General features: G+C 46.4%; 1 long non-coding RNA gene across 1 annotated transcript; it reads right to left on the bottom strand.

The window, feature by feature from the left end:
- Window positions 1-711: 711 nt before the first annotated feature.
- LOC122365900 lies at window positions 712-6,455 on the bottom strand. Its single transcript, XR_006253813.1, has 3 exons — window positions 5,220-6,455; window positions 4,672-4,792; window positions 712-1,346 (listed from the first exon to the last, which is right to left on the bottom strand). It is a non-coding gene; the product is annotated as an uncharacterized LOC122365900 (long non-coding RNA).
- Window positions 6,456-24,543: the final 18,088 nt, after the last annotated feature.

Raw genomic sequence — 24,543 nt, 5'->3', positions numbered from 1 at the left:
AGCTCAGCGAACAACGGTGTGACGTGCACGTTGCGCCGTGATGAGGTAGTGATTTGGGCAGCATGATTCAGCACCTTCTGGACTCGTTTCCGCTGGACATCCCTGCACCCACCCCAAACAGTAAGGCAATACGCTATACACTGTAAAAAATCATAACACGTTTCGTGTTATATGGACAAAAACGACTCGGTATAACCGTGTGATGTTACACGTTTAGTGATGTTATCTTACACGGAAAGGCCGTGTTAAGTAACACTAGAACGAGTTCTAAGTCTGTCGTTTGTAGTGTTCCGCTACTCGCTAAAGACGTGTTACGAGTTTGATAACTCGTCATTGACTTTCTAGTGTATCGAAAGGCGTGCTACAATACTCGCATTAAACATGTAATGTGTTAATTAGCTACACTCGTGTTACTGTGCTCTGCTTAATATCGCTGCGGAATCCTAAATGGTGTTAACATACCGGAGTGTAAGATGTTATTGAGCACGCCAAAAACGTGTGACGTGTTTCGTAGCTCGGTTCGTGTTCATATACTTCCCGTCCAGTACCTCCTTTTAGAATGTATATTAACGCAAAATGAGCTGCATTACACGATTCAATGATCATGTTGAATGAATATATGAATATATAATTCATGTGGACTTATTGCGATGAAAGACGTACCTTCTTTGATGCAAACGGGGCTGTAACAGGCCCAGCCGCGTTTAAACAGAGGTAACGTCTTTAACCGCAATAAATCGACATGAAGTATACATTTATACAACTCATTCCACATAATTATTGAGGCGTGTAACACAGTTCGTTTTGCTTTAACACACATCCTCGTTAGCCAAGTTCATTAAGTCTCAGAGTACAGATCTACTCATTATATATTTCAACAGACTGTTCACAGTAAACAATACACATGCGCTCTGAGCCTCATCAGAAGTAACGCCACGGCGGACGAGCAGTGGACAGTGGTCCTCCGCGATCAGCAACACTAGTATTATGAAAGACACCTATAAACAACACGTCTTTGGGCCTGGCGATGAGAGAGTAGAGGTGCCGTTTCACATGCATTCACTGGCGCGGTCCTCAGCTTGTCGAGCCGCGGTCGTCGCAACGATTTTTTTAACGACTTTCCGGTCGACATTTGGGAGAGCTCTTGCGTCAATACTAGCTGGGAGTTCTGAGCGCTGGGGCATTGAATTTTCTCATTGAACACGGGGAACATTGCCGCACAAACTAGGAGGCGCACACTCAGAGGCGTGTTGTCTTCGGAGATGGCAGCCTCGCTCCCGTCCACCCATGACACTAGCGGTACGAGAGGAAATTCTAAAAAGCGTCCAACTTCTCCCGGTCCGTGTCTGAAATAAGAAAGAAATAATGTTAGTAATTGACGAAGTGCATGAGTGAACGGCATAATGATACATACCCTAACTTTCGCACGGGTGGGGGGTGGGGGTGGGGCGTTGGCCACACCTGCCAGTTTTTTTGCGAGTGTAAAAAACTCGGCGAGCAGCGCTGCGAAACTTGGTATAGCTTATAATACATCAATTTTACATCGTGAGTAATATTTTCGATCCCGGGTCACATAAGGTCAGGTCACAGGCCAAGTTAACCCGCGCATGACTGGGGGGGGGCTCTACAGAGCCCCCCTCACGTTTTTCAGCAATATCTTCTAAACTGTTTGACGGATCAACACGAAACTTGCGATACCCTCAGAGGCATCAATTTGACACCTTGTGTTAAAATTTCAACTTTCTAGCCACCATAGTTTAACCGGAAATGACGTCAGAGTGACGTCATGTCGGCCGATTTTCATGCAAAATACTGAATTACGGCAAACGCTCTCAAGAGCTCAGTTTTAAAGCTAGATCCATTTTCTTTGCATGAGTGGACTACAAATACACGTAGCTTTTAAACTGCTATCTCGAATTTTGAAAAATTGGAATATTTTGAAAAATATGTATTTACAATTACAAAAATATATTTTTTGATTTTTTCAAAAAGTTTTTGACTTTTCGCAAAAACCGGAATACATGTGATAGAACACACCCTGATGAACTACCTTTGCAAGTTTTAGCCCAATATCTTCAAAAATAGCCAAGTTATTTGCATTATTGTCAAAATTTTACAATTTTATGTTTTTCAAATCCATTTTTCAGTACGTTTTTGACGTCGTACAGCAATATAATTGGCACCATCGTGTTCCTGAGCTCAAACTGCATCTGATAGGCACCTTTTTTGTTGAAAAATTTCATTTTCAAAATTTGACCTTTTCTGACCTGAAAGTGGCCTGACTTCCGGTAAATTCAGCTGACAATGACCTCAAATGACACAGACGACACTATATTCGAAATCTACGAGTAAAATGGACCATAAAACCTGCGTCACGTGACCGATACATGATATACAATTTTCGTGACCTAGGATGACCTGGCCTTGACCTTAAAAATTCAAAGTAAAAGTTCGGTACCCTCAGGGTATCTAAGGCATCCGTCAAGGAGTGCGTAAACCAAAAATGAGCCTGATCGGACCGGCGGTCCGGCGGTCAGAGCCTAAATTGTGAACTAGCAAAAATGTCGATAATTTTTTCTTTGACCTGACCTGTGACGTCATCGGTGACCTCGAGGTCAATTAAAATAGGTTTCGCTCGACAGTTTTTCCAGGGCTATCAGATGCCGTTTGAATTTTGACTATCGGCCCAGTAGTTTCGGAGATAGGAGGGGGGGGGGCTCTGGAGAGCCCCCCCCCCCCAGTCACTCGCGTTATGGAAAATACCCCAGTCATGCGCGGGTTAAGTGATCATGCCTCTTTAAACTTTGTGATTCAGTCATTTCTAAAGTATATTCGTACATCCCAGAAGTTTGAAACTCATGCTATTGCATGAGCTTGTCAGTATGAACAATTTGCATCTCTCGGAATTTTGATATCTGTGACCTAAGGTCAGGTCGATTTTGTGACCCTCCACTGACTTTTAGTCAATGGAAGAAACTTGAAATCCGCTTCTTTTGGCCGTAAATACCCTCAAACATCGGGACACAGATGAACATGGCACAATGAACCGGAAAATTGCACCTGTGACCCCTTTAATGCCTCTGAAGTCATCTCAGGTCACGAACCGTCTCAAACAGTTTCTGAAAACACCAGGAATGTGTTCAGCTTAACAATACGAATCGAATGACATGCAACATGACCTTTTCCGTGATCTTGACCTGAGGTCAAATTTTTAAGTTGACCTTTTCGGGTCAACTTATAGGTTATTCGACGCGTCTCCTCGACGTCATTTTTCTTTGACCTATGACATCACAGGACGGCAAGCAAGGTCAAATTGTAGCAGTTTATAATGACAAACATTTTATTACTAAAGTGACTTATCATTTAAAAGAGACGACAAAACGTTGATACCTATTTAGTCAGGGAGAGAGGGGCAAGTATCGTAGAGATTACTCTAGACTACTTTCAGTACCTAACAAGTGCTGAAAAAAAAATCGGACGTCACAAGAACAGTCGCTTTTTATTTTTTAGTCTTGCAAATAACTACATATATCACTGGCAGTTTATACACACATATTTTGTTAATTTTTAGGATGTGTATGGTTACGAAACGGGAGATGTTCAAAGCCGTAACACTTTTTTGAGACACCCTGTAAAGGCAATAAGGAATAAGGATCTCTCCGACATATGCTCCGTTTTTAACTTCCCTAAATTAAAAAACCTGGCGGAGTTTTGAGTGTAGAAATATCAAAATCATGATATTTTTTTTTCGGAAATTTTGTGGCAGCAGTTTCCTTTGCCATGCATTTTGTACCTAATGTGCGATTTTTGAGTCTCTTGATTGAAAATCTATTTTGTGATTTATTCCCGTGAACGACTTTTTTATTTTTTAGACGGAAAATGTCCGAACATGACCTCAGTTTGACCCCCATAACTCATGACCCGAGGTGACCTAGGACGCATTTTTCAGGAGTTGAGTGAAATTGATGTCCGGAGAAGTACCAGAATCGGCGAGTTAAAAATCGCGGCTGTTTTTGAGTTATCAGCGAGAAACAACAGGGGTGCCTCCCACTCCCCAGCGGGTCGCGGGCGTCGCGGGTTAAGCTTGCACCCTTTACTGAAGTGACCGTCCCTTGACCTCTAAATGGCCATTCCCTGCCATTATACCTACTCTACACGAAAGGCCAACGTTTATAAACTAACACATACTTGGCGATTAGGTAAGTTCACCATCGACTCTATAGTTTATACCTATTATCGGTAACGTTCAACATCAACCCTGATCAACCCAATAGCCAATGCACATCAAAATACAGACGGCTGAGTTTCGGCGTCCGGATCCGTCCGCCGGAGGAGGCAGTCAGCCGTCGCTATGGCAACGGCCTGGCGCTTGGACAGCGGGACAGCTGACCACGGGAGCGGGACGAGAGAGGAGGGAGGGGCCTTGGGAGAGAGAGCGCAGGGGTAGAGCGGGGCGCCGGGGCGCCCGGGCTCTCGTCGGATTTGGGTAATCGGTTATGCTTTTGACGATAATAAATATGTTAAACATGTGATTTTAATTTTCAATATCGGCTTCATATTATAGAAGGCAAAATCCTAGTCTACTAAAATACAACACAACAGAGTCCCATGCAGACACTAATTGTGATTTGTGATATGTGAAATAATAAATCGGCAGAAATAGGACAATACCTTCTTATCCTGTTAGCAGTTGAGCCGCATTCATCAAGGAGTGAAGTCCTGCCTGACAGTCTTGAGCTCTGACTGTGGGACTTCGAGATTGACCTTCATTCTGCTCATCTTGAGCCATATTCTGAAATAAATAAATTGTGTCAGTTCGCAGCCAAACAGATGTCTACCTACTTCTTATCCACAGACAAATGGAAAAGCAGAGGGAGATATCATGGGAGAGAGAGAGAGAGAGAGAGAGAGAGAGAGAGAGAGAGAGAGAGAGAGAGGCAAGAGAGAAACCAGGCAGACTAATTATAACTAGCTGGTAGATACATAGCAAAAGTTGAAAAGGTACAGTCAAAATTATTCATGTAAGTAGCATGTTTACAAACGCACACATAGCCACCAGTGGTGGAGTGACAGAATGAGAATCAGGGCCGAGGGCTCCTCCTTTCCATCCATAACGCCACGCTACACGGATAATATTTATGTAACCACACCTAAAAGGCATTTAATATCACTGATGTTATTGCTAAGAAAAATTTGGAGCAAGTATCACTTGTACTTACCAACAAGAAGTCACACGCAGCACAGACACGACCTCCCTGGATCGCACAAAGATGGCGACTGAGGCCCACGCGGCGCTGCATTTGGCGCGAAACTGAACCGAGTAAGTTAACAACCCACAGTGTTAATTGGTGTTAATGTCCCTCAAGATCGCGGCCCAAATAACCCCATTCGGGTTTTTAAACTCGACGCAGAGGGGTAAAACACGGCAACGTGTCATTCAACACGGTAGAACCGTGCGCAAAGATGCTTCCACAAAATCGTATTCGTGTTTCGGAACACAGTGTCCGCCAATTGCGGGTATGAATACATGGCGATTACTCGAACAGTGTCATTGTACATGGGGATTCCGAGCTAGTTCATCCTGATTTGGACTAACCGTGTTTTGCTTCGCAATAAGGTTTAAATTACTCGATAAATACGGATTCATTAGCAAGTTAGTTGTTTGAACACATCGTTAAAGTGAGTCAGAAAACTCAAACTGTGCTAACATTTTTTACAGTGTATGTGGGAAGACCAGAGCCTCAACAATGAACTTTTTTACTGCGGTGGGTAAAGAATGGGAAAATTTCGCCAGCCCTGCCAAAGTTGCGTATGATCTCCGGATCACCATCGAGACATGGTCCTCCCACTTCAGCTCGGGGTCCAATGTGACGCCTAACACTTTCATCTTGATTGCTGGCCGCACCTGCGCACCAGCAAAGTTCACCATAATGTCGCCACCAATGCCTTGTTTTGGCATGCCAAAAAGTATCATTTCGGTTTTAGCCGGATTAATTTTAAGTCCGTTTTGGTCACCCCAGTTCTGAACGATGGAGAGCATATCCTCCACTTTGTGTTTATGACTATTCATATCGTTTTTGTTGAAACTGTTGAGAAATTGCGAGTCATCGGCATACATTACAATTTTATCGCAAACGACATGGGAAGCGACATCATTAGTGAATAACGAGAACAAGATTGCTCCCAAAGTGCTCCCCTGTACCACGCCATGGGTGACAGGAAGGAGGTGTGACCCCCCTTTTACTATCTGACGCCTACCGTCAAGCCAGTCGGAAAACCAGTGCCCATCCACACCGTGCCAACCTAGTTTATCCATGAGTCTGCCATGCTCGACGCTGTCAAAGGCTTTGGAGATATCGGCCGCAATATTTGACACCACTTTCCCCTTGTCAGTTTCCGATATTATGAATTGGACAGCGTCGAGCATAGCAGACTCCGTGGAGTGACCCCTACGGAAGCCATGTTGCTCCGGACATGAGTGACATCATCACTTTGAGGGGTACCACCGATACTGTTCGGGGCGCCACCGACACTATAAGGGGCGCCACCGACACTGCCAGGAGCACTTTGACCGGCGTTACTATCACATTTAAGGGCGCCATGAGCACATTGGGGGCGGCACCATGACGTGGAGGGGCGTTACGGAAGGTTTGAGGGGCGGCAACATCATTGAGGAGCGCCTCCGACACTTCGAGGGACACCAGCATTTCTTTGAGAGGCGGCACCTTGACTTTTGAGGAGAAACCACCGACACTGTAAGGGGCGGCACCATCACTTTGAGGGGCGCCACGGATGGTTTGAGAAGCGGCACCATTATGTATATGGAGGGGCGCTACAGAAAGTTAGAGGGCGGCAACATTTTATTGATGACTGATGAGTTCCTCCAAAACTTTGAAGGGCGCCACTGACACTTTAAGGGGCGGCACCAGCACTTTTAGGGGCGGCGGCATCATTTTGAGGGGCGCCACCGACTCGTTGACAGGAGACACCATCACATTTAGGGGCGCCACTGGCACTTTGAGGGAGGCACCATCACATTGAAGGGCGCCACCGATACTGAAAGGGGCGGCATCATCTTCTTGAGGGGCGGCATCATCTGCTTGAGGGGCGGCTCCATCACAATGAGGGGCTATGTGGATACCTAGAGGGGCGGCACCATTACATTGGTGGGTTCCTCTGATCTGACACTTCGAAGAGCGTCACTGACACCATAAGGGGCGGCACTAACACTTAAGGGGCGGCAGCATCATTTTGAGAGGCGCCATCGACTCGTTAGCGGGCAGCACCATCACATTCAGGGGCGGCATCATCTGCTTGAGGGGCGGCTCCATCACAATGAGGGGCTATGTGGATATCTAGAGGGGCGGCACCATCATATTGGTGGGTTCCTCCGACACTTCGAAGGGCGTCACTGACACTATTAGGGGCGGCAGCATCATTTTGAGGGGCGCCACCGACTCGTTGGCGGGCAGCACCATCACATTCAGGGGCGCCACCGGCACTTTGAGGGCGGCACCATCACATTGAGGGGCGCCACTGATACTGAAAGGGGCGGCATCATCTTCTTGAGGGGCGGTATCATCACATTGAGGGGCTCCACAGATGCTTATGAAGGGCGGCACCATTACATTGAGTGGGGCTACTAACAGATTTAGGGGCGGCACTGTCACATTGAGTTGCGGGATGATCACTTTCTATAGACGGCTGGTTCACTTTAAGAGGCGGCATTATCATTTTGGAGGGCAGCAGCCTCACTATGAATGACGGCACCTAGCCTGCATGTGCGTGCTGCATCCTAGAGGGGGCGGCAACTGGGTCGGCAAACGGCTGTCACTGGGTCGGCATTCTCCGTGACTGGGTCGGCAATTGCCGACCCAGTTAACATGTTAAAATACGCCCTGTCTCCGCTGCTTCATCTGCGTTATCTCGCGTTATTAGTGCGTTATCTATAACATGGTGCTGACGGTGACAAAAGCATATGATAGGTCATTGTGAGAACCATGAGACCGATCCTAAGAAAAACCGTGCTGAACATTTATGACTGTTGAACTGCAGTAAAACGGCAAACTGCCTTCCGATTCCGAACAGCCTGCTTATGTCGCATCCGTCCTCAGACGGCGAGGGAGACAGTCCACCGCAGAGTCGACAAACTGTGTCGTAACAGCACCGGCATTTTACGCCATAACTGCGTGCTGATATATTGATAGATAAGCGGTACATTTGAAGCGTAAAAATAGAGACAGAGCAGAGCAATTACTCATCAGAACAATGCTTTGTGGTATGTCAACGCGCGCAGGTTCGAGCATACATGCTGTATTTATAAGTGTAGATTAAAAAAGTAACGCTAAGTGATGTAACATCAGAGATCGTTAGACAATATGTACTGCTTGAATTATGACTACTTACCATAGCTACGTGCCTAAAAATGCCTCAATTTTAGACGGACTTAAAACAAGCAAAACAAAACATATGTAGATCAGATATCAAGGTACCTATCATAATGCGTCTAATAAAGCTAAAGAAATCGGTGATCAGCAAGCACGACTCGCGTTGGACAGCGATAACAACTTTATTGGCAGGCTTTCCGTAATACCTACACAGGTAACAAATTTATTCCTGTTCCTTAGTTCTAGACCTAAAGAGTTCTCGATTTTCGATGTCAAGTAAATACATACTTGGTTCAATCCTGAAATGAATGAAATATGTTTTGTAAACAGAGGCTTCAATATTACTCCCTTTGAGCGAGATGTGTGAGCTCCTTATTCAAATGGGATAAAGACATACACGCGAAGTGTGATCAATCAGCTTCAGCTCTGGGAACCCAGCTCTAAAATTGCACGTTGCCAAATTGTTCGTAACAGATGACTTTGTGCCGTAGAAGAATACATCGAGTCATGTCGGAACCGTCAGCCATCGTCATGTCATCAAACCATTCAGCATCAGCGACTTCCGTCCGGACAAAATAACGGCAAAAACTCATAAGATGTTTACCGTAACCGTCACGGCTTGGTATGGTGGAATCCAGCTTACAGAACAAAAACTGGAACCTCTTTGCCTTCAGTCATAAAATATAACTAAATAAATCAGGACGATCATTCACTGCAAACGATGGGTTTTCGTAAATGTATGAAATGTGTGATCAGCGGTGGGGATCGGCAGTAGGTGCGGCCCGCCCATGAGCGCAGTCACTTTCCTATGCTGACCGCTGCAGATAATGGCTCCACGATGTGCCGATGGGCGCCGACCGGGCCACCACAGGTCAGCACACATGTGGCACGACAGGAGGCGACCACTGCTGGCCACCGGGTCGGTTACGACACACTGCACATATCTGATTGTAGTACTATGTCAGAGATCGACAGGCGGCCATTAGTGGTCCGAGAGTGCAACAGATTCGGGGACGGGTCACAAGCGACAGTGGTCGCTGTAAAAAAAAATGCCGCACAGTTAGGTATTCTGTAACGAAAGAATGAGAAAGGGGCGCGCAGGTGCGCTTTCCAAGATCCACAACCATGTATGTAGTGTGATGTGTCCGCCGACGCCAAACCGCTTATTATTAGCGCTGCCTCGTCCTGTATGGTATCACACCGGGGTATCACTCTCAGTCTGCCGGCCAGGAGCTGCGCCGCGCCCCAGGCCGTTACGGTCCCTCAGTGTCCATTTGGTCACCCGGCGAGCGAGGACCGGTGTCAGACGTGAGAACGATGACCGCAGGTCGCACGGGTCAAGGACAAATCGCGGACGGCAGGAAGAGCCCGACTCGACAGCCGTGAGACCAGCGTCGGCTCAGTTTTGTGTTGGATGGGGGTGCCGTGACTTGCTGGTTTGAGTCCCGGTGTGTCACATAATTCACGCGTTTCTGACACTATCTGAGAGGCATCCCGGGGTTGTGCTGGGAGGAGTGAGTGGAAACATTCCAGAGCCTCTGTGGCCAATGAACTGTATCGCTTGTGACTAGAGAAACACTCCTTTAACACGACTCAGACTGTCCAGCAGAATCAGCCACTCTTGAGGTCCAGAGGGACCGTTTCACTAGCATAGTTCGTGTAAGCAGTCAACAACGCAAACACGATTTAATTGACATCACACAAATGGTGACAGCCATGAATGCATGAAATTGCCTTCTCAGCACTCAGCAGTAAATCGGAGAGATGCAACTTGACGTGCGATAACCACACACGATGGGACATTTTTACCAGCATCTCAATCTGTGGCCCGAAGGCTTCACATGCAGCCACGCGGTTCCGACCCTCGAGCCGAGTATATCTGCAGGCATTGGACATGCACTGCTGACCACTGACAACTGCACTGGAGGTGCACTTCTGAATTGGAGTTTATCTTTCTTTATACAAATCATCCAAAATCAACCCGGTTCCAATCAGAGGAAGTCAGAAAAACAGTTGCATTGCGCTGAAATAATATCAACGAGCTACCACTTCTGAATTTTTTTGTGTGTGTACAAATCATCCACTATTACACGGACGAGCAATTACCTACGGCTAAAAGCTCATACACACGTCATTCCCATCATCAAAATGCTCCACTGATATTATTTCCAAATGAGCTTGAAAAGACCATTCAGTCACCAATCGAATGTTATTGCGTTTGACCACCTCGCGGCCCGCTCCTGGCTGGCCCACCCAGCTCCGTCCCGTGTCGACGCTCCGGTCACGACCCAGCCGTCGTGTTCGGGCGCACAATCGACAATGCAGCCGCCGCGGCCCGCTAACACCACCGCGTCTGTTGACTGAAGCAAACACACCGTTAGCGCACGTACGAGGGGCGTTCAAAAAGTTCTCGGCCCAACCATGAAGGAGTTGGAATTTCGGCCTGCAACGCGGTGTGTTCAATGATGTGTTATTGGGATGTCCCCTTACGTAGCCATTAACCAATCTGCCCTGTGATTGGTTCAGGCTGCTAATTAAAGGGACAGTATCACCATTTTGATGAAATTTGACATTGCATAGGCCCCACCTTTCTGGTCCGGGAACTGAAGACCGATCCTCGAAGCTCCACACCGTTATCCCGCTATCGCCGCTCAAAGTACGAAAGGTGTACCACACTTTGAATCGTGCTGAATCGTGCTTCACTATCTTCACTTTTTAAATGTTTGCGCCGTTTTGAATTGACCGCCAGTAATAAAACTTTTACCCTGGTCATTTCATCAAATTTTATAAAGCCAAAACGTTTTTCGCACTTATTCATCACCGTTAAATTCATTAAATAGTCGTAGGCAATTTCCGCTGTTTCCTTCGGATTCTAGCGGCTCAACAAAGGAATTCCTCCAGCTTGAATCACAATCTCCCTCCAATGTATGACGTTTATCACGTGATTGTCACGTGATATTTTCTCCCATTGTCAATTGTCACGTCCAATTGTCACTCCCTCCAATTGTCACGTGATATTTTTATAGGCAATATGTAGGCGTTCAACTAGTGTTAAGAGTAAGAACTGCAACTTTCGGTGTTCGATCGTAGAGGGCGGGCCTATCTGCCTGCCGGCGGAGGTCGCTGACCGGTCGCAGGGCAGTGTGTGATCGGAGCCGAGCGCAGAGAGTGCGGCACCTGTACTGAAGTGTTATCTTGATCGGGAAGCAAATACAAGTGAGTGCGACACGCTACAAATACCTAAGGCTACCTCTCCGTAAGGACAACTCAATCAGAAGAACGACCGCGTAAGCGTAGCGTCAATAATGTATTATCTGCGCCAGTTCTGTAGTAATTTTGCATGCTTCCAAACTGGCGGCCATGCTTGTATAGTGGTGGTTCGCTCATGAAAATGAATCATGAAAATGAAATGTGGTTGCAATATTTTTCACCGAGTTCGGTCCTCAAACTATGTTTTTCTGATTCAGAAAAACAAGAAATGCTAGTAAAAAAAAAATCAGCTCCATACATTGATTTTTTTTTCGATGATACTGTCCCTTTAATCGTAACATAGTTAGCCATTCCCGGTCAGAATGGGCGACGCCCAGAAGGGAGCAGTGATTTGGTTCATGTATTGCAGAAAAATGCACCAAACGTTATTCACGAAAAGCTAGTGCCAACACATGTTGAGGTTTGTCTTTCTTACAGTAGCGTCAAAAAGCGGACATCTCTGTTCAATTTTGGTCAACAGATCATTAAAGGTCACCCCCGCAGTGGCCAGCCATCAACAGCATTGACTCAAGAAAATATGAAAAATAAGCACTTCTTTGTGAAAATGACAAATGTTCTGGTCTGGAACAACGCAGCAGAAGCGGAGGTGTCTATCAGGTTCCTCAAAGCCATTCTTCGACAGCGTATTAATATGTTTAAGATCTCTGCAAGATGCATCCCCCGTTTGCTGACTCCAGAGGAAAGGCAAACTCGAAAGGAGGCGTAACGCGAAAATTTTGGCCCCTATATCCCGCGCCCTGCTGGGGGGGGGGTGTTTGAACACCCCCCCTTGTGGTTTTTCGCGAATATCTCAAAAACGGCGGCGCGGAGCGCCGCCGTTTTTGGTACACCTTATCATACATCAATTCTACACATGTTGTGAAAATTTCAGACCAAGGTCATTCAAGGTCAGGTCACCAGGTCACTTGAAGTGACCTCACCTCATAAAAAGTTTCAATGTCTGCCATAGCTACACCGAGTGACCGATCGCTTTGAAACTTTCAGCGATTGCTAAGAGCAATAGTATGTACAAAATGTATGTCTCAGAATTTTGATATCGATGACCTAAGGTCAGGTCAATTTTGCGACCTCCCCATTATAAGTCAATGGGAGAAAATTGAAATGCGCCTCTTTTGGACCAAAGACATTATAAACACTCCCAAACACCGAATTACAAGTGGTTTAGACACACTGAACATGAAAATGGTGTCCATGACCCTTGTTTATGCCCTGAGGTCATCTTAGGTCACGAATGGTATCTAACAGTTTTTCGCAAATAACTTTTGATAGAGGCATGCTAGAGCGATGAAAACGCCTTAGATGTGTTCAGCTCGACGACACGGATCGACTGATATGCAACATGACCCTTTCCGGTCAGGTCATGACCTTGACCTGAGGTCAAATTTTCAAGTTGACCTTTCAAGGTCAAGTTATAGTTCATTCGATGCGTCTTGACGAGAGGAACACGATGCCGGTAAAAGTAAGCTCGTACAGGGCTTGGGTCAAAAGTTATTGCAGAAAAACTGTTTCCGAAAAAATCGGCTATTTTTGCAGTTTTTGCCCCCTGCAGGCAAAACCGTTGATGTTAGGTCAAATCTGAGAGAATTACTCAGAAAGGGCGTTAATAGGGCTATCGAATGCGCTTTTCCGCGGCGCTGTAGCTCTATTGGTTCCCGAGTTATGCGTTGGCTTCTTGGAAATTTTCGACATTCGACCTGGAAATCGGCGAAATTTTGCCTTCAATGACCTCTGGTGACCTGACCTTTGGTCTGACCAAAAAATTGACCGAAGTGATTTCGTCATTATTTTTGACGCTCTTTCGAACGCCGCCTTCCGCGTATCGCTACGTGGCCCAGGAGCCGAGTTACAAGGGGGGGTGTTCAAACACCCCCCCCCCCAGCAGGGCGTGGAAATCCAGGACCCCCAGCCGGGCGCGGGATATCGAAGATCCAAAAGAGTTCATTGAACTACTACTTGTTACCGTGGAGGGATTGTGGGTGTCACACGTTGATCCTAAGGGCGTGACCGAGTTGCACAAGTGGAAGCACACTGAGTAAAGGCCACCAAATGTGTGCGACGTGTTTAAGTCAGACGGCAAGGTGACAGTGGTTGCATTTTGGGATGCTGGCGGGGCTCTGCTCGTCAACTTTCTAAAACAGGGGCGCACAATTAATGATGAATACTACACCTCCCTTCGATAACAGTAGCGAGCAGCAGATATCAAGGAGAGACTATAGGGAAGCTGACTAAAAGTGTGCTTCTGATCCAGGACGACGCACCAGCACACATGAGCAGGGTGACGATCAGCGAAGCAGTGAGCTGTGGCTTCGAGTTGTTGTCACAGCCACTTTTTTTCTCCATGCCTTGCACCATCAGGTTGCCACCTCTTCCCCAACATAAGGAAATTTCTTAGCAGTGGCAACTTCGCTGACAGCAGGGAGACAAAAGCAGCCGTCTTGGACGTGCCAGATGCGTCCGAAACCCACTTGGCTATGGAGACCCAGGCAGGGTTGTATACCAATCAAGTCGATTGAATTGATTGATTTGTTTCAACGCGTATTTTGAGTTGATTGGATTGAGTCGATTGACTTGTCGAGATGACTGGTTGACTGACTCGTTTGACTTTAGCGACTGGTTGACTGATTTGATTCCCGAAAATTAGAGTGACTCGTATGATTGAGTCGATTGAATGGAAAGTTCAAATAAGTTTTAGTTGACGAAAAATAATGACACCAATTGATGACATCAAAGATCACAAAACTACACTGAAAACTGCTTGTCATCACAACTGCAATATGGGGTAGAAGGCCAAATAAAGAACAAGGCCTAAACATGAACAGCCAACTTTGACTTTCAACTGCAATAACTGCTCCAATCCTGGTGATAGAACCTGGCGATGCACCTACCTAACTTTCTGCACTCAGCAGGAAACGTTTTTTTAATACAGATGATAAAGTGCAAGGCCCTATATACTAATAAAGTGTGATTAATTAATAATTCACATCTCCACATCTCCTCAGAAAACAACCCACTGAACTCTATAAATATCTGAAACTCCTACAAAAATAACTGAAACAAAAGCGCCGTTTTCGTCTCGCTAATTACGTTTACGTACAATAGCTAATTTGCTGCATTGTTTAATTTGCAGCAGAATGTTTGTTGATCATTTTCTCCTGAGAGCCTAAGCATAACATATTTAATATATTTCATTTTACTTAAAATATTTTACCGAATATTATTAATAGTGGTTTTATTTCAAATGAAATAATAATCAAAACGAAATTGGTGTTGTACAACCGATTTATTTTAGGATGATCTACCATACTACATGATAGGTAATCAATGACGTCATCTTACCAAAAAATCAAAAGACATAGAATAGGTATTTATAAAAGCTTAGCCAGTGCTGCCAGATTTGGAGGATTTCCGCAAATCTGGAGGATTTTGAACTCTATTTGCGGACAAATTTCGCTTTTGGAGGATTTTTGATTCTGGAGGAAAATCTGGAGGATTTGTCGCTCGATTATTATATTCAATTTCATGGAAAAATATAACACATTCAAGACTAAAAAGGCATTTTCCTGCCCAGCGTCACCCTACCCGTTAGGATATATCACGTCCTTTATCACCGTGAGACTGCAGAATGTCTCAGTCTGTAGCTATATCTACGAGGGTACCAAACTACTGGCGGATCTAAGGGGGACATTTGGGGCAAATGCCCCCGGCCCCCCTGCAGCGCCCGAAATCGACGAAAATTTTCGTTTTTTTAGGATATAATGAAAACTAAACAACTTTTATAAGAAAAAGTATCTTTTAAACTGCACAGCAGTGCGAAAGGATTCAAAATCCGATGAGTTTTTAGAATTTGGTGAAACTTTTTTGGGGGTATAGCCCCCCGCAGCGTCCAAGACCGCCTTTTTATATCTACCAATAGGATTTGGAGGAATCTGGAGGATTTTTGTAGCTGATCTGGAGGATTACAGCCTTCCCCATCTGGCAGCACTGAGCTTAGCATACTTATTGGCAAAACGCAGTCGCACCGTGCCGTTTTCGCGTTTTAATTTTCCTTCACTATTGCTATGATCTTGCAAGTCTGACTGATGCGTCGTTAAACAACCAAGAAAACAAACAAATATGATCTTGCAATTTATCAACTTGATTTCATAAATGTACCAGATTTATCACAGGCTATATTAATCAGGGGTAGCCAGTAACAGTTGGTAGCATTAGGCCAAATGGGCGCTCAAAAACTACTACCCCATAGGGTTTCCATGTTAAATCGACCTTTTTCAAGCGAGCCCCATACGTAAGCTAATAAATAAAATGCCAATATTATTGTGGGGAAAGGTAGCCTCAAGCTTTCTCTACAACCTTTCTATCTAGCGTTTTTCGATGCGGAGGCCATAACAGGTCCAAAAAGCATTGGGCGCTGCCCGAGGTACCAATAGCCCCTCCATGAGAGCACAAGTTCCTGCGCATGCGCACATTGCCTCAACCCTGTACAAGCGTAAATTAGTGATACTGCTCACGGACTCGCTCAGCCAATCAGCATCCACGATTACATTCATAGATGTCGCTAGCATCACGTAAATCCTGCTTGCGAACACATTTAAAGAATGAAACAGCTGCGCCATTTCCGCCTTCCATTGATTCCTTCCATTTTAGTATCAACTATACGCTTTTCAACTAACTTTAGACTAAGTTTTAAACTATGGTTAGTATGTTATTTCTGGTACATATAATTTAAAAATAACTGCTTTATGAATTTGGCTTTACTCTTCAGAATGGAATACTCTATTTTTTCGATAAACAAAAAATATATCACCTACCCTGTAGCTTGTCCAGGTAAAATGGGCGCTTTCCGCGTCGTTGGTGTACCCGTTGTTCTATATACCCTGATATTAATAAGGAAAGGAAGGAATGATTGACCTACCTCACAGGTACCTATCTACCTTCGTTGGTACTGTTGGTAGCCAGCATAGGCGCGGGAGCCGGGGGGGGCAGTGGGGGCAGCTTGCCCCCCCAACTCTAGGGCTGTGGGGGCGGTGCCCCCACAACTTAGAGACGAAATACCGCACTTTTTTGCAAATGTTTTTTCTTTTTTTGTTGAAAAAGCCAAGGGTTAAAAAATAAGTGGCCTAAAACCGGAGAGAAAACTAGATTTGGGGGTAGGGGAAAGTGGGTGTATTGCGCCCTCCTAACCAATTGCGCCCACCAGCATTCCCACGGATTCAATGGCATGCTTAGAATTTTGTGTTCGAAAACATTATTTTCACCACTGGATAGTTCATTTTAACGCCCAAACTCTCCGATGAAGCCAATCAGCAAAGCTCATTCCGCCATCAAAGATGTTTTGGCGTTTTCTTAGCTTTTTTGCAGTATTTTGAACCGTTGGCTATAAAAATTTGTGATGTTTGTGTGATTTTCAGAGTGATATTTAGAAAGAGAATCCCTTTTTTCATTGTATTTCACTGAAACAGTGAACTTCCTTCAACATCTTTATGATAACTTCTACGCTTTTATTAAAAAGTACCTCAATTTTAATTGCGCCCATGGCAATTGCGCCAGGGGGCGCAAATAGAATAATGGTGTAGCTATTGTATCACGACAGTATGAATGCATCATTAACTGATTGCAATAAAGGAGGAGTTTAATGTCACGCAAGGGAGCAGCCCGCTGTCGTCATTTCGCAAATTATTTTCCTCGTCAAACTTATAATGCAGCTGCCATTTAGGCTACGACTTGTGGTGTAATTGATAAAATAAGGCATTTTCAACATGGACTCAGGGGTGAGAAGTCACAGCTATGATAAAAAAGTAGAAACTGATGTCATAAAGCTGTGAAAACGATAAAAATTATTAATTTTGAGAGAAACGATTGAAAATTTAACTGTATAGGCGCATACGTTCACATATATCTAGTCGGTTACAGTAAACGTTTTCGTTGCACTTCTACAAGCGTACGGACACATGTAAAGTTATCTACCTGGGCAAAAAACATCGCGATTTATATCTACATTTATCATTTATCCAGCCTGAATAACATTATAAATGTTAAAGTAAGCCGCAATGACATTAGACTGCCGGGGTGTATGCATTCCGTCTCATTCACTTAGCCATGTTAAAGTTTAGGGCGCAATTGGGTTCTAATTGCGCCATCCCCCTGGCGCAATTTACAGCAGCTGTTGGCAAATGCGCCCTTTTGCATGTTTTTGAAAAAGCAGCTGTCAGAAGCAAACGAAACATTCTTAATTGATCGGGAGGCTCTTAAATCGTAGCCAATGAGTTCCTCTCTGAAATGGTTACCAGTGCATGCTTATATCTCCAGCGGGTTTCTTACAATTAGCGTTTTTCCTTAAGGTGGCGCAATTCACCCTCCATCCCCTACCCTAGGTTGATCTCCATTATGGTGTGCCCCCCCAGTCTGAAAGTAGTTCCCGCGCCTATGGTAGCCAGTGACACATCTAGGCAGGTAAGTAGGTACTTACCTACCTGCTTTCCTGCTGTCTTCATAAAGCATACCTAATGAAGTTGTCAAATTTGTAGCATATTTTCAACACTTTCATATGGTGTCAGTGTGACATGAAACCTAGCTAGGTTCATTATGTTCAGGATTCATTTCAGAAGAGCTCCGCATAGCTCACATAAGAGACAGACAGGGGCTTTACATGGGGTAGATGGCCTGATGACTTAGCTGGAATATGGCCAAAATTAAATTGACAACTTTTAGGTAAAAGGTGGTGATTTGGGTTAAGGGGTGAGTCAAATACGGTTATTTTGCACCCATTAAATGAAACTTCTGCTCCAATTCTACCCATTGAACCTCAATACCATGATCCACCTGTCCATCACTAGGTATCCTTCCTTATTACATAGAAACTTTGAATGGCATGGTAATTTATAATTTTAAATGACAATATTTTTGTTTCTTCTGTAGGTAGGTAGGTAGGTAGGTAGGTATGTACACCAGACTGCTATGGACACTTTTCCAAGATGGTGGGGCAAAAAACCTAATGTATGTCTTGGTTTGAGTCGTTTGATTGAGTTGATTGATTCCTTTCATTGTCGCGTTTGAGTCGATTGAATCAATTCCCGAAAACTGCTCTGACTTGATTGATTTGATTGGTTTCCCAAATTTGTCGTGATTGAATTGATTGCTATTGATTGAGTCGTATACAACCCTGGACCCAGGGGCCTCTCGCGAAGCGCTGCGCGAAATGTTTTTGTCCTAACGCTGGTTATTTGAATAAATGAACATTTTTGGTCTAATAAGTCGACGTCGTATCTCTGCTCCTTCATGGTCGGGCCGAGAACTTTTTGAACGCCCCTCGTATGTACCGCGCTCTGTGGCCTGCCCGGGCCGGGCCGGACGGGGTCCCGACCCCTGCGCTGCCGTGACGAATGGAATCACGTGCAGCGGGAGGCGACGTGCAGCACGGCTCCTACATTGAGCCCACTGCGACTAATGTCACCGGCGGCACTCAGACGCTGATGGGTTGGGAGTTTGTCAGGGCTCTGTTTCGCCAACAGCCGCCAGCGAGCGCGACGCATTCACTCGAGTTCCGGCATGTTTATACACTCTCTTTCAGAACCCCAGCCCTGACCGTTAGGTTAAACGGAGTTCATTTACCAGGGTTGTTCGTAGAGCTGTTTCCGGTATGAAGACAAGCAGCGCCCTCCGACAATCACGTGCTGTAAGTGGGTGATAATTTCGTGTCCGGCTGGGTTATCAGCCCCAAGTGAGGAGTAGCTCGGGGCGCAGCTACCGGCAATGCCGTCTGGGAGGCCGCCGAGACGCAGACGTGAATCCGCAGACACCGATCTAGCGGGAGGGGTTGGAGAGTTCCCAAAACTGCCAGCATCACCACCGTCATAAGCGTAGGAACCATGGGTGCAAGGGTGCAGCTGCACCCACAATATTTATCCAGTGGGTGCAGACAATGTATTCTGCACCCACAATAATCTGAACCAAAAACCCCTTTTTCATCAACACTGCTTCCCATGCAGCACGGCAAATTCAGGATATGTTGATTGTTGCCTACTATCCATCTTTCGAAGCATTTGCTACTGTGATCAGTGATGGTCTTCAAAACTTACATTTGTGCTGAAAAAAAGGGAAATGGAGAATTTCATTGAACACATACCGAACCGATGACCCACTGTCAAAACTTTTAGCCCGATATCTTCGAAAATGGCTAAGTTGGCCGCTTTTACTTTTTGCGGTAGTCAATATTGACAATATTAGCCCTCGAATGTGTGCAGCGTTTTCCAGCTTCTAATGTGTAGGGGGAGGGGGGTCGGTCGGACCCCCTGCCGTTCGGCCCCTGATCGAGCTAGAGCTTCGCGGAAAAAAACGAGGGTGTTGCCCGTGACGAGAGGAAGCCGATGATACCCAATTTTAAGGTCCTACTTCATTGCACTGTAAAAAAAAGTTTAACACCCATGTCAAAAACCAGCACCCTATACCTGCTTATTTTAAGCAGGCTAAATGGGTAATAAATTTTAGCACCCTTTTCGAAAAATAGCTCCCTGTGCCGGCTTATTTTAAGCACCCTAAATGGCTGCAACCATTTAGGGTGCTTGAAATAAGCCGGCACAGGGAGCTATTTTTCGAAAAGGGTGCTAAAATTTAGCACCCAGTTAGCCTGCTTAAAATAAGCAGGTACAGGGTGCTGGTTTTTGACATGGGTTTTTACAGTGTGGTTGACCTTCCAGGTCAGGTCAATATTCCAAAAGTCGGGAAAATCGGATCTGCTAGAACTGCGTAAAGTGAAGCTGTTAGGTATCGGGTTTTTCGGGGTGCTGATCACAAATATCTGATGTTAGTTTTGATCACAGATGATTTCTTCATGCATTTAGGCCAGATCGGGTCAGGTCAGGTCAGGTCAACCATTAGGCGTCCTACCGGCTATCCATAGTAGGTGTCAACTACCACTGACGGCGTCGTAGCATGTCACGAAAGCACTAAAACTACTTCGTAAACGTTCAAATGGATGCTAAATTCGAAATCAGCCCTATATAGAAACATGTAAAACTCGAAAAAGTGAACCGAAGTCATCAAAGGTCAATGACCTGACCTGACCTTCAGGTTATCTTCACACCCACCGTGATGCATGGGAAGAACATCATTTCACATGTTTGGACGTCTACAATCACAAAAAGACTGGAAACGCGCGGATAATGTGAGCTGACATACGCCAAATCGCGATTCCGGCCGAACATGGTCTCGAGAATCAGGTCACAGGTCAAAGGTCTTTTGGGTCAGGGTCATGAAATTTTTTAGAGCAGGTGTAAAACTGATCAACTCGAGGGTACTAAAAGTTTCGTCGCGATCGGCCGCTTTTTGCGCGAGTTATTTGCGAACAACCATGGGGGGGGGGGTCATCCGACCCCCTACACATGCGAGGGTCAATGCTTCCAAATGCACTTATCGGTTGGTACCTTTTCGACATGGTACACCCTCAAAGCTCGTAACGAGCCTTCGCTCGGGTGTCGCCCCCCCCCCGCTTCACCGGCCATGGCTGGATTTCTGCACCCATGCACCCACAATGTTCCAGCCGTTCCTACGCCCATGACCACCGTTCTGCCAGAGGGCAGTGACCGAGCCCTGGGGAGAGCTGTGGGGCGGTAGCGGTTACACGGGAATTTCCTGAATTCATCAGTAGCAGAAAGGTAGCCGCGCCGCCCGCAGTATAATGTCGGGCGAAGGACCTGGAGTGCCCGGTGGGTCCGTCTGCAGCCAGAGTTCTGCACCATCCCAGCACCACCAGACATAACCAGCGGCACCACTACCAGACATCACCACCACCACCACCGGCTGCACCAGTGGCGGCCGCTGGGGCTCCTCTGGGACCACCGGCTGGGTCGGCGTCACGGCTCAGTGGCCAGGACGGCCGGAGACGGACAGCGCCTCAGACAGGTCGGTGCACCCGGCCCCGCACCCCGTCCGGCAGGAGCGACTGTGGTGAGGACCCAACACGATTACCTGTGGTGTTTGAGGGAGGTGTGAGGCTGTGTGGTAGCGAGACACGATGTCGGTACTGGAGGCGTGAACGGGAGGTGAATGAGGTCATGCTGCGTGCATGGATAATGACAATGACATTCAGACCTTTCGGCCGTCATAGCTACACTAGGGTTGAGCTAAGCCAAGACTACACGTTCCGCTTTTATGTCCCAAAACTTATGCTGGGGAGCTGTGGTTTGTAGAGTATCGATTAGCGAGCCTCACCGACCGGTATGCCACAACTTAGTTAGGGCTAGTTCTCAGAAGCGTCACAGTAACATTTATTCTGAAATGAAATGAAACCGCTTCCGGGTGTTGCTTTCTCCTATCATTAGGAAATGATACCAGCCACTTGGAATGAAACACGGTCTGCTGCGGGATCGAATATCGCCATCCTGCAGGATCTCGTCCTCAAGTTCAGCCTCATTCATTCCACCTACTTCTACACATAGGTGCACACTACAACCGTGAAAATAAGGCGGCTTGCGACTGGATGTAATGCCAAGTGTCGGGAGACTCTTTAGTGCCCTAAACGTCTCTAGTAGTTAAGATTTTCAGGTGTGTATGCTGCCATCTAGGAGCTAACATCTTATCAGCAAAGCCCTTCACCCGAGTTGATAGGGACGCCATCTACGAGCTAACGCCTTCTCCGCGACGGAGCTCTACACTCGCTCGAGTGGGGACCGAGGGCGCCCTCTGCTGTCAGGGGAGTCACCGCCCCTTAGCCCTTAGCAATACAGAACCCCTTGTAGTCCATGTGACAGGGACGCTATCTTCCTGAAAGCAAGTCAGTAATCGGATCTCGATGCCCAGTGTCGCGCTAGCGGTAGTGGTAGTGTGCCTTCATAGTGCTTTGAAATCCAACTTGCTGGGTGAGTGGTGACGGTACACGGAAACTTTTTCGCTCAGAGACCTTTGTGATGGTTTCTAACACGCTCCAAAATTGTCCATCGCTCGAAATCTCGGCGGTGTTTCAGCGGCACGCTGCCAGCACACGTGGCAATTTTGGTTCCCATAGAGACATCTACAAGCCCATTGCTCCGACACTACCACATGTGTGACGTCAGCTCGCGAAATGCGCTGGCAGCGTGCCTTGTAACATGGCCCTCTTGCTTGAAACCAACCCTTTTAACTCTGTGGACGAGCCTATCCAGGTGAAAATGACTCTACTCCAGCACATTGATTCGCCCGATAAAAGTCACCATAATAGTCACTAATGCACAGCCTGGCAGACTGGCTGTTACCGAGTAGAACCGGTAATTTTGTGCGGCAAGAACAATTTGTTGCCGTGAGCGGCGGACTGAGATCACCATCGTTTTCCCGCACAATACGTTCCACCGGGATAGGGATTAGTTACGCTGAGCACATTGCTGATACACTTTATGATCCGGCCAACGCGCCATACCGTGGTGGTGCTCACAAACTGCAGCTGCCAGGATATTGCCGAAGCAATGGTAAACGAACGACTGCTCGCCAATACGTCGTGCAGTGCAGGAATAGCAGAGCCCTCTATCAGCGATTACCCAATACACACCTGGGCCAACAATGCAGCGTTGAAAAAATTGATGTGCAACAGATCGTAAGCTCAGACTCAGCAGTCAGTTAGTCCAAAGTAGAAGCGTTGTGAAGTGGACTTGGTTCTGACCTCTATCGCTCGATCGGGACCGGGGAGGGACCGGGGAGCATTACGCATTGCGATCACTGTCAAAAACCGCAGGCCTCCCATCAGGGAAAGCTAGTACCTCAGCGTAGAATCAACCCGAACCAAGCTCTCGCCACTACAGGGTGGACCAAAAAGGATTGAAACATTTTGAACTCGCATGAAATATGTGTTATTGCATGCAGGTGACTGAAAATGATACCAAACGAGAGAGCATTTCGTGGAAATTCATAATGACATCTCTCTCATCTGCTTTCTCTCGTTTTCAGTCTCTCACAGCAAATGTTCGAAGAGGCCACCTTTGCGAGACAGGCAAAGAGCGTCAGCCTGCCGGCTGACGCGGTAGTCCGATGACACATGTCCTCTGGTATGACTCGCACAGCCTTGGTGATCGCTCTCTTCAGTTCACAGAGGCCTACATAACCTTCCTTGTAGACCTGGCCCTTGAGATGACTCCACAGGAAAGGAATCCATAGGTCAGGTGAGAAGACAGACAGGCCAGTTCCACTTCGGTTCGAGGATGGGAGCGACAACACCGTGGCTGACGACCAAAAGCGCTAAAGAAGTTGAAAAGAACCAAGCGACGCTAAAGAAGTTGTTGAAGTGAGCCCAAACGAAGTATGGCAGTCTCATGGACCTCATGTGATTCCAGCCAGACGGTGCGCCTCCTCACATCGCGAAACAACGCTCAAGTGGAGCGAGAACCACTTTGGTGACCGGCTGATATCCCGCAGTGCGTGTCGGAACTGGCCTGTCTGATCACCTGACCTGACCCCGATGGTTTTTTTTCCTGTGGGGTCATCTCAAGGCCCGGTCTACAAGGAAGGTTCTAAAGGCATCTGTTACCTGAAGAGAGTGATCACCAAGGCTGTGCGAGCCAAACCAGCGGACATGTGGCTTTTTGCCTGTCTCGCAAAAGTGGCCTCTTCGATTTTTTTGCTGTGGGAAAATGAAAACGAGAGAAAGCGGATGAGAGAGATGTCATTATGAATTTCCACGAAATGTACTCTCGTTTGGTATAATTTTCAGTCACCTGCATGCAATAACACATATTTTATGCGAGTTCAAAATGTTTCCATCCTTTTTTGTCCACCCTGTAGTGAGAGCTCCGAAGACTAAACGCCAACACTGCATGTTCTCAATCAATCTTCTGAAGCAGACAACTGAGTAGGTATCCTCATCGGAAAAAACGCAACTTGCAATGGTTCCCAATCGGTTTGCCCCATCCCACAATAACACACCTTG

The sequence above is a fragment of the Amphibalanus amphitrite genome, unplaced genomic scaffold, assembly GCF_019059575.1.
Source record: "Amphibalanus amphitrite isolate SeventyFive unplaced genomic scaffold, NRLGWU_Aamphi_draft 000029F_arrow, whole genome shotgun sequence".
Lineage (NCBI taxonomy): Eukaryota > Metazoa > Arthropoda > Thecostraca > Balanomorpha > Balanidae > Amphibalanus > Amphibalanus amphitrite.
Note: the sequence above shows the minus strand (reverse complement) of the source record. Positions and strands in the feature narration are given on the sequence as shown.